The sequence below is a fragment of the Gossypium hirsutum genome, chromosome D11, assembly GCF_007990345.1.
Source record: "Gossypium hirsutum isolate 1008001.06 chromosome D11, Gossypium_hirsutum_v2.1, whole genome shotgun sequence".
Taxonomy (NCBI): Eukaryota; Viridiplantae; Streptophyta; class Magnoliopsida; order Malvales; family Malvaceae; genus Gossypium; species Gossypium hirsutum.
This window is the reverse complement of record NC_053447.1, coordinates 28,618,631-28,628,342: the sequence shown is the minus strand read 5'-3', so window position 1 is coordinate 28,628,342 and position 9,712 is coordinate 28,618,631. Positions and strand designations below refer to the sequence as shown.

Sequence of the window (9,712 nt, the reverse complement as noted above, 5' to 3'; positions counted from 1 at the left end):
CAGTTGACCTTAACTTGTCGAAACCCTTTCCAAGCGTGGTCTTAAACTGGATCCATTTTCTTGGACTACTGGGTTTTCTATACAAGCAACGGGTATTGAAGGAGATTGGCAGCCTAGTGGGTAAGATGGCTAGGTTGGATACAAAACTGACAGTGGTACAAGGGGTAGGTTTGCTAGAATGCTGGTCTATGTAGATTTGGAGAAGCCGCTCACATCGCAAGTCCTAGTTAATGGTAGAGTACAAAGGGTGGAGTTCAAATCCTTATCGACAGTGTACTTTTCCTGTGGTTGGTATGGGCACTTGAAAGGCCTTTGCCCTTCTGTTGTTGCTGATCAAAACTCCGCTAGAAACAAGGTTACTGATTTTGGCCAGACAACCAAAAATCCTGTTTCGGTAGAGACTGAGAAACCCTTTATTGCATGGATGGTAGTCGAACACAAATCCAGGCGAAATCAAAATGATAACTGTAATCAAAGGGCGAAAAAAGGGAAGGAACCAGATTTGATATTTTGGCATTAATGGAGAAAGAAACAGCTGGTGTGAAAGATTATGGGTCAAACATTCCAGAAACTAGGTTTGTACAAGGAGATTTTATAAAGAAATAAAAAAAGAAATATAGGGCCAGTTTTTGGGCCTGTGGGTGGCCAAAGTAAAATTTCTCGTGGTGTGGGCTACGTGAATGTGACAAGACTTAAGGCTTCATCTTTAAATCGGGAAAACAAAAAAAATAGAAATAGAGGGGTAGTTAGTGGGCAGGCCTTGGTGGAGTCTGATGGAATGTTGGGCCATGCCCTTGGTTCAGGTCTAACTACTGGAGTTGATAAGGGGTAGGCCTTTAATTGGGCCTTGGTGAAGCTAGTGGCTGTGGAACAAAACTCTAATTCCAACGTAAATGCGGTTGAAGAAGCAAGTAATTCTTTAATGCATTTCAATCCCACTTTCGAATTCCCAATTGAATCGATGGTAGATTTAAATTCCAAATTTCTTGATTCCAACTCGGCTGTAACTTTTAAAGAAAATTCTAGTCCAAATGTTACAAAGAACTCTACTAAGGAAGGGTCAATTGATTTTATTAAATCTAGTTTGGTCTCTAAAGGGCATACCCTGGAGGGAAAATGTGGTAGTGGTTGTTTGGTAAGGCTTTGAATAAAACTATTCGTGGTCGAGGAGGCCGCTTCAGATTAACTGCAGTTTTCGGGTCCCTCTACCTGGTGCCATGTTTTTTATGGCAATGCTTATTAGCTCCCAAGTTGATCTTAAGGCGAATAAAATTGCTTGTTGTATGGGTGGCCATAAAGATGGTGTTGGATCTCCTTTTGCTACTTAGTGGTTGGTCCCATTGTCTCCTTTTTTTTTTATTTATGAATTTTACGATTTTTTGTTGGAATTGTCAGAGGCATGCTAGTACCAAGTTCCCATGATTTTTTTGTGAGCATAGATCAGATTTTATTAGACTTTTAGAAATAAGGGTTAGTGGAGAAAAATCATACTCGATTATAGTGTAGCTTGGCTTTCATTATGCTCACTGCGTGGAGGCGGTTAATTTTTCAGGTGGTATCTGGATTGAATGGAGTGATTCAATTTATGTTGAGGTTCTTAAATGTCACCTTCAATTCATTTTAGCCAGAGTTTCAGAAAGCATTCATAGAAGATCGCTGCTAGTAGCTTTTGTCTATGGAAGCCCTGATAGTGGTAAATGGATGCATCTTTGGGGAGCTTTGGAAAGTGTCATTCGGTGGACGGGACCCTGTGGCTTGCAATTGGGGACTTTAATGATATACTTTTTTCTAGTGAAAAGAGAGGGGTGTATCTTAGGGAGAATATGTTCCTATTTCGATGATTTTATGGATTCGAACGAGCTTCTTAATTTGGGTTTTCGAGGGTTTTAGTTTACTTGGCAAAGGGGGGGTTTGAGAGATTGGATAGAGCCATTTGTAATGAAGTTTTGTGCTCTATTTTTCCACAATGCACGATGAATCATCTACTGAGACTAAATTCAGACCACAGATCACTTTGCTTATCTCTTATGCCTGATTACCACTCTTCTATGAGCTGTCTGTTTAGATTTTTAGCTGGTTGGGTTGAGCATCCAACTTTCTTCGACTTTGTCAAACAAAAATAGAGCATCTTTAGAAGTATGTCAAAGATTCACTCAGTCTTCACTGATCAGGTTAGACATTGGAATAAGGAAGTGTATGGCCATATTTATTTGCGCAAAAAACAGTTAATTAGGAAGTTGAATAGTATCCAGAAAGCATCGGATGTTGCAAGGTCTGTCTATCTTAATCAGGTTGAAATGGAGGTTAGGGAGGAGTTGAAAAATGTGTTACATCATGAAAAACTCTTATAGCGTCAAAAGGCAAGGTATGATTGGTTGTCTTTAGGAGATCGTAAGACTAACTTTTTTCATTCATGCACACTGTGACTAAGAAAATAGAATCAAATCGCAAAGTTAAAAATGACATGGGTGAATGGATTTTTGATGAGAAGTTGAAACTTGAGGCGATTGATTTTTATAAGAAGTTATATGGTGAGCTTCCGGGACAAATGAGAGGACTTCCTCCGAAAGCCTTCTTGTGCCTTAACGATGGTGATATGCAGTTTTGGAGTAAATCGATCTCCAATGAGGAAATTAAGGTTGCACTTTTTGATATGCCCTCTTTAAAGGCTCTTGGTAGTGATGGATTTCATGATTTTTTCTACCAAAGTCAGTGGGAACATGATGGGGCTTCGGTTTGTGAGTGGGTCAAAAGGGTCTTTTCTGGGAAGTGCATTGATCCAGACTTAAACAATATGCTCCTTGTGCTTATTCCTTAAGTAGAAAAGCTTCTCTTAGTTTTGCCCTATCAGTCTTTGCTCAACCTTCTATAAACTGGTCATGAAAATCATAGCAAACCGGTTCAAAATAGTCTTTCTGAATATCATCGCTTCTGAGCAGGCTGGATTTGTAAAAGGCAAAAATATAACAAATAATATCATTATCACGCAAGAGGTTATCTATTCAATGAAAAGTAAATAGAAGAATAGAATATGGATGTATATCAAAATTGACCTCGAGAAAGCCGATGATCTTGTGCGCTGGGAGTTCATTGATGCGTCACTACAAGCCGTAAGTATTCCTATTTCTCTTTGTAATGTCATTATGTCTACTATTTTGATTTCTACTATGCTGATTCTTTGGAATGGGACTCCGATGTAAAAGTTCAGACCGACAAGAGACATTAGACAAGGTTGTTCGGTATCTCCCTATTTGTTTATACTTTGTATGGAATGGTTAGGGAATTGTATTCGCTTAGCTATCAATTCTGGAGGTTGGTCCCTGATCCGTCTATCTCGTACGGGTCCACCATTGCCTCATCTCTTCTTTGCAGATGATTTGATCCTCTTTAGCCAAGTGGGTGAACATCAAGCGAGGGTCATGAAAGGGGTCTTGGATAACTTTTGTGAGTTATTGGGACATAAGATTAATATGCAGAAGACTAATATCTTCTTTTCGAGTTGTGTTGACAGTGATTTAGAAATATGTATAAGCAACATTTTTGGTTTTCAAAAAGTGCAAAACCTGGGTCTTTACTTAAAGGTGCCTCTTTTTTATGACAAGGTAACAAATAATACATTACAATTTGTTGTGGAAAAGGTGCATAATAAACTTTCTAGTTGGAATGCTAGGAAACTTTCTTTAGCACGTAGAATCACTTTGGCTTAATCGATTTTTTCTCTGTCTCAAGTTATTTCATGCAATCAATAATGATCCCTAAGGGATTATGTGATGAGATCAAGCTAATGGACAGACGATTCATATGGGGTTCCCAGAATGGTGATAAAAAGATGGCTTTAGTGAGTTGGGATTCAATATGTCAACCTAGATCACATAGAGGTCTTAGGCTGATGCACTTGAGGGATCATAATACTTCCTTCATGATGAAGTTAGGCTTTAATATTGTAACAAACTCCAACGCTCTCTAGTTTCGAGTTTTAAGATTGAAATATGGAGTCCAAAGTGATTTGCTGGAGTCTGTTTCGAAAGGGTATGGCTCTTTTTTTATGGCGAGCCCTTATTAAGGTATGACCTCTTATTCGTGAGAACTTACTATGGTCTATTGGTGATGGAAAAGATATTAATTGCTAGAGGGATCATTGGATTCCAAATCTCGGTCCCTTATACAAACAGATCCCTTCTGTTTCGAACATAGATATGGAATGTTCCTTTAGTGATATGGTAACAAGTGACGGCTCATGGAATCTAGATTTATTTTGCATTTGGGTTACTAAGGAGTTTATTGCTAAGATTGTAAGAATTCCATCTACTCGTCTAACTGTTGGTCCGGATAAGATCATTTGGTTGGCTACTTCTACTGGTTTTTTCTCCTTAAAAAGTGCATATAGTAAAATTCAAGAGGGAGTTTGGAATTCAAAAGAGTCTGTTTGGCAGCTCCCTTAGAAGTTTCAAGGACCCCAAAGAGTTATATTTTTCATTTGGCTTGCTCTAAAGCATTGGCTACTCAAAAATGCAGAAAGGGTAAGGTGAGGATTAGGCAATGACAGTCTTTGTAAAATTTGTTGACATGGTTCTGAGAAGGTGTTGCATGTCCTTAGAGACTGCCCTGTGGCTGGGGACATTTGGAATAAACTCATTCCAGTTGGTAGGCAGGCAAGATTTTACTCCGGTTCCCTTCATGAATGGATGACAAAAAACCTCCAAAATAAACACTCATTTTGTTTGAGTGGGGTTGATTGGTCTTGTCTATTTGGGATAATTTCTTGGCGCATCTGGAAAAATCGTAATATTTTTATTTTCCAAAACAAATCTTAGAGTACGGATGAAATTATCAAGATCTCTTATAGCTGGGCAAGACAGTATTCTTCTACTTCTAAGTTGTTTTCTTTCAAGCCACAAAGTCTTCCCACTAGTTCACACTTGCCAACCAATTGGGTATGCCTTAATACCAATGATTTGGTTAAGATTGAGGAAGGTTTTGCAGTAGCAAAGGGTCTTGTGCGAGACTCTAATAAAAAGTGGATTTTTGGTTTTTGCAGATACTTGGGTAGTTGCACCGTTTTGGAAGCTGAACTTTGGGGCATCTTGGATGGGTTGAATCTCTCACTAGATTAGGGTTTTTAGAACAATTTAATTCAAACTGACAACCTTGAATCCATTCATACAGTCCAAAAAGATACTCTTGAAGAGCGCAAGTCAACTTTGATTAGGAGAGTACATTAGCTTTTGGGAAAAGTCCGACATTGGAATATTCAAGATGTTCCTCGAGAAGAAAATGCTTTCATAGATGGCCTGATTAAGATTGTTTGTGACAGGAAAACAAGACTTCGCTTATTGGAAAATCCCCCACCGGAGGGATTAGTTTAATTTCTTTTAGTAGGCTTATTTTGTTTCACAAAAAAAAGTATGATTTATTTGTTTTACTATTGTTTTTATGATATCTTATAACAGTTTTTTGTATTTAAAAGAAAGATTTTTTGTTGTTGTGTTTTATTAGATTTAAGTTTGTATTAAATGTATGATTAGTTTGTTTTATTAATGCTTTTGTTGTATCTTATATCAACTTTTTTGTATTTAAGGGGAAGGAATTTTTTTGTTGTGTTTTACTAATTTTAGATTTGTATTAAAGGTATGATTAATTTGTTTTATTAATATTTTTGTGGTATCTTATATTAGTTTTTTGTATTTAAGGAAAAAATTATTTTTGTTGTGTTTTATTAGGTTTAAGTTTGTATTAAGGTTTTATTAATTTGTTTTATTAATATTTTTGTGGTATCTTATATTAGTTTTTCGTATTGAAGGAAAAATTATTTTTGTTGTTGTGTTTTATTAGGTTTGATTAATTTATTTTATTAATGTTTTTGAAAAATCTTATAACGGCTTTTCGTATTTACAGTATGGACATATTTTTTATAATTGGTTATTTGAGTTTATTTAATGTTTGGGGAATTATATTTATTAATATAATTGATATGTTATATTAGTTTATTTATTATTTTAAAATAATGATTAACAATATTTTAAATAATAATTGTGACAGAAATTAGGATGAGTTCACTTATCAGATCAAGTGATCACACGGCACGAAGGATCAATTAGAAGGTAAAAAAAATTTAATTATGTCTTACCGAGTTGAAATGCTAAATTTGTGAAATTATTTTTAGTTGATCAAATTTTTTTTAATTGATAGGAAGAGTATCGTGTTTTGAGGGCGCGTAGCCATGGTTAGGCTACTGTCCTGACCACAGTATAATGCTATACTTGGAAATGGCTAGATTTGGATTAGTTGGTTTAATCGAGATGTTTGAGCTACGGCTTGACTTAATATTCGCATTGGTTGAACGGTGGCATTTAGACACCTACACATTCCATTTATCGTGTAAGGAGTGCACCATTACGTTCGAGGATGTTGCACTACAACTCGGGCTATTAGTGGATGGTTATGCGATCATCGGTTTCAGTAAAGTGGCCGAACCTGCTGTTTTGTGTGACCGTTTGCTTGGTTGATCACCAGGCGATGGGGAGAATAAATCTACCAATTTGAAATTTGGATAGTTAAAACAAAATTTCAAAAATGTATAGAGTAGTGCCATAGAGTCGAAGCTTATGTGTATTGCTCGAGCATATATTATACAGATGATAGGGGGTACTGATGCCAGACGCGAACAATAATAGAGTCCACATTATGTACTTGTTACTATTGTTAGATTTACACGCCGCTCGAGAGTATAGTTGGGGGTCGACAGTATTGGAAACACTATATCGTGAGCTATGTTGGGCTACAAAGTATGATACGCAAGAAATAGGTGGTTGTGTAATACTGTTGCAATCATGGGCTTTGTATAGGATGCCATTTTTGGCATCAATGGGCCACCAACCACCAATGTGGCCGATTGTAAATAGGTAAGTAAATATTAAGAATAACTCAATCAAAAATTATTTTTTTTTGCATAAATTTATTTGTTAACAATTTTATTTTGTTGGCAGATGGTCTACGTGCCTCGCTATAGGGAGGTCCGCATAGCTTGGGGTGTATCGTCAAATGATCGAGGCTTATTCTAGAGAGGAGGTGGAATTTTTAAAAAAAAATTCAATAAAAATTGTATCATGTTTTTTAAGTAATTACATTATTTCGTCACGGTAGTATAACTATGTTAAATATTTTGCATTTCATGTGGATGTTGAATTCCACACCGAACATTGCCACTATTATTTCATAGTGGGCTCATGCACACTCAACCGTGTGGTGCATTAACGCTCTGGTGTTGAATTTCTCGACCGTTGAATGGTATAACAACAATCGAGTTCTTCGACAATTAGACTGCAAACAACCTGTTCCGAACAACCCCGTCATATTCGTCACTATCCATGGTATCAATAAGAGAGGGAAGGAATCAAAGAATTAGGCAATCGCGCATCAATAATTTATTGCATTGTGGAATGCCGGGTTGCAACATAAGCGTCAATTTGAAATGTGTTTGAATTCAACCCCTCTATTGAGTTCCAGCAACGGTACTTGGAGAAAGACGTGTTATATCTATTTAGGGAAAGTTGATCGTAGTCCCGAGACACATACATCGAGCCACACTCTGAGGTAGACCCCAATCCCTAGCATCCGCAATTACATTCATAGTCTGAGGCCAGTTCTTATCGTTCGGAGATGAGAGTTTCTAGCTATTTCCCATATAATAGGGAGATGGGCGATTGTAGTAGAAATTTTGAGCAACCACAATCAATAATGATGAAGGATATGTTTCCACCAGCACCCTCGAATACCAAACATTAGGGTGATTTGATTTATCGGATTTATTCAATACACCCCAAGGTCCAAGGCAAGGCAACATGAAGAGAATGATGACAATGACCTTCACCCTCGATGGCAAAGAAAGCCACCTCAACGGTACACCCCAGGCACAACTTCGGGCTCGAATGAATTTTGAGTGTCGAAAAAATATTGATTAAATATTGTATGTAATTTGTGTTAATGCTTGAATAGAATGATATTAATTTCCATAAATTATGTATTAAGTAGATGATCATATATAATTAATTACTTCCATAGATATCATAAATTGACAAAATTACTTAGAGTAAATTACTAGTGAAATTAATCAAGTGTAAGCTGTTTTTTATTTAATCCTAAAATGAATATGAAAGTAAATATTAAATCTATTTTATTATTGAACAAGATTTTAATTTTGCAATGAAATCAAACAAAAGAAAGAATGGAACTCTTAAAAAATGTGCAAGAAGTGAAATAATCGGATTAAATGCATTAAGTGATAAATAAATTATTTTCATATATTTTAATTTTAATTTTTGTGAATGAATGGGGCTGTTCAATCTTTATTATCCCTTCGACCTCGAGGATTTTCTAGGATGGTAGTTTTGATGTGGACACTTGTTCCGATTGCAACTGACTGTTCTGCAAATTTCACAATGGTTTTTTCCTAACAGCTTTCTTATGTCCATGTCATTGCGAATTTGGGTGACCTGCGGTCAACCTTTGGGTTTCCTACGAAGCCGCTTGTCCAGGATCAACTCGAACTCAAGAGGAATCACTTTCCATGTCGAGACATCCCGCAAGACAGGGAACTTGTTAACCCAAATGCGCAATGTGCGTTATAGCGTGTAGGCATCATCGATATATTGTTCACAATCCACATTGGCCCATGCACATATAGCAATAACGTGTGCACACAGATATCGAAAGGCCTAGAACTTTACACACTAGCACTGCCTCTTTTGGAGATCAACGCCATAGGACCTAGCTGGTACACTCGCTTGACAATCATATGTTCAGTCACCCAAAAAATTTCTATGTGCCGTGAATATAGTTCTACATTCATCAACCTTTCTTTTTGGTTGTTCAAATCCATCGCCTTCTACACCTCCTCCACTAACATGTGTCCTATCTCCAACTGCTTCAGTTGTCTAAGCCTCATTCTTAGCATCAATGTTGTGAGCTTGTAGAACATAGCTGAGAAAGCGACAGTAATTGGTAGATGACGAGATGATGTGTACGTTTCAGACGGAGTTAACCCCCTCCACGAGGTTAGTAGTCATATGACTATACTGAGACCCGTCATCAAAACTTTGAGCCCATTGCTAGGGCTTCATGATACTTAGAAATTCTTGAAGAGAATGATTAATCACATAGTGCATATTAGTCTCAAGCCTTGCCATCATTTGCCTGAAACAATGTGGTTCTAGCTCGTACCCTGCGTATGTATTTAGATATGACATGTTACGTTTTCATTATATAACATAAATGTATTCAAGATATTTAAATAATATTGTGATTTAGGAATTTACCCATTTTCACCAAATCTTTGCACTAGTTCGCATTCTTAAACTTCTGATAGAAATTAACTGCAATGTGACGGATACATTAAACGAATCTCCACGGAACCCCATATCGTCGAATCGCAACAATTATCCCATTCGATCTGTCAGAGATAATACAAATGTTGTCTTCTCTAACAACATAACTCCGTAAGTTTATCAAGAAAAATTCCCACGATTTCATGTCCTTTTGTTCCATGATCGCAAACGTAATTAGTAAGATGTTTCGGTTCCCGTCTTGTGAAACCGCCTTGTGCAACCACAATGAGGAGTATCTCGGTATATTCCCATATAACTAGGTACTGTCAACTTGCACAAGCGGCTTCCAATGTGTAAAGGCTCGAATGCATGGATCGAATGTCCAGAAT

At 36.9% G+C, this 9,712-nt stretch overlaps 1 long non-coding RNA gene across 2 annotated transcripts; it reads left to right on the top strand.

The window, feature by feature from the left end:
• The first annotated feature begins 932 nt into the window (after positions 1–932).
• On the top strand, positions 933–7,312 carry LOC107913294 (uncharacterized). 2 transcript variants are annotated; one of them, XR_001688461.2, is made up of 5 exons: positions 933–1,330; positions 1,553–3,110; positions 6,040–6,101; positions 6,190–6,902; positions 6,987–7,312. It is a non-coding gene; the product is annotated as an uncharacterized lncRNA (long non-coding RNA). The 2 variants fall into 2 exon arrangements; XR_001688460.2 differs by lacking the exons at positions 6,040–6,101; positions 6,190–6,902; positions 6,987–7,312 and having other exon boundaries at positions 1,553–5,594.
• The last annotated feature ends 2,400 nt before the right edge of the window (positions 7,313–9,712 follow it).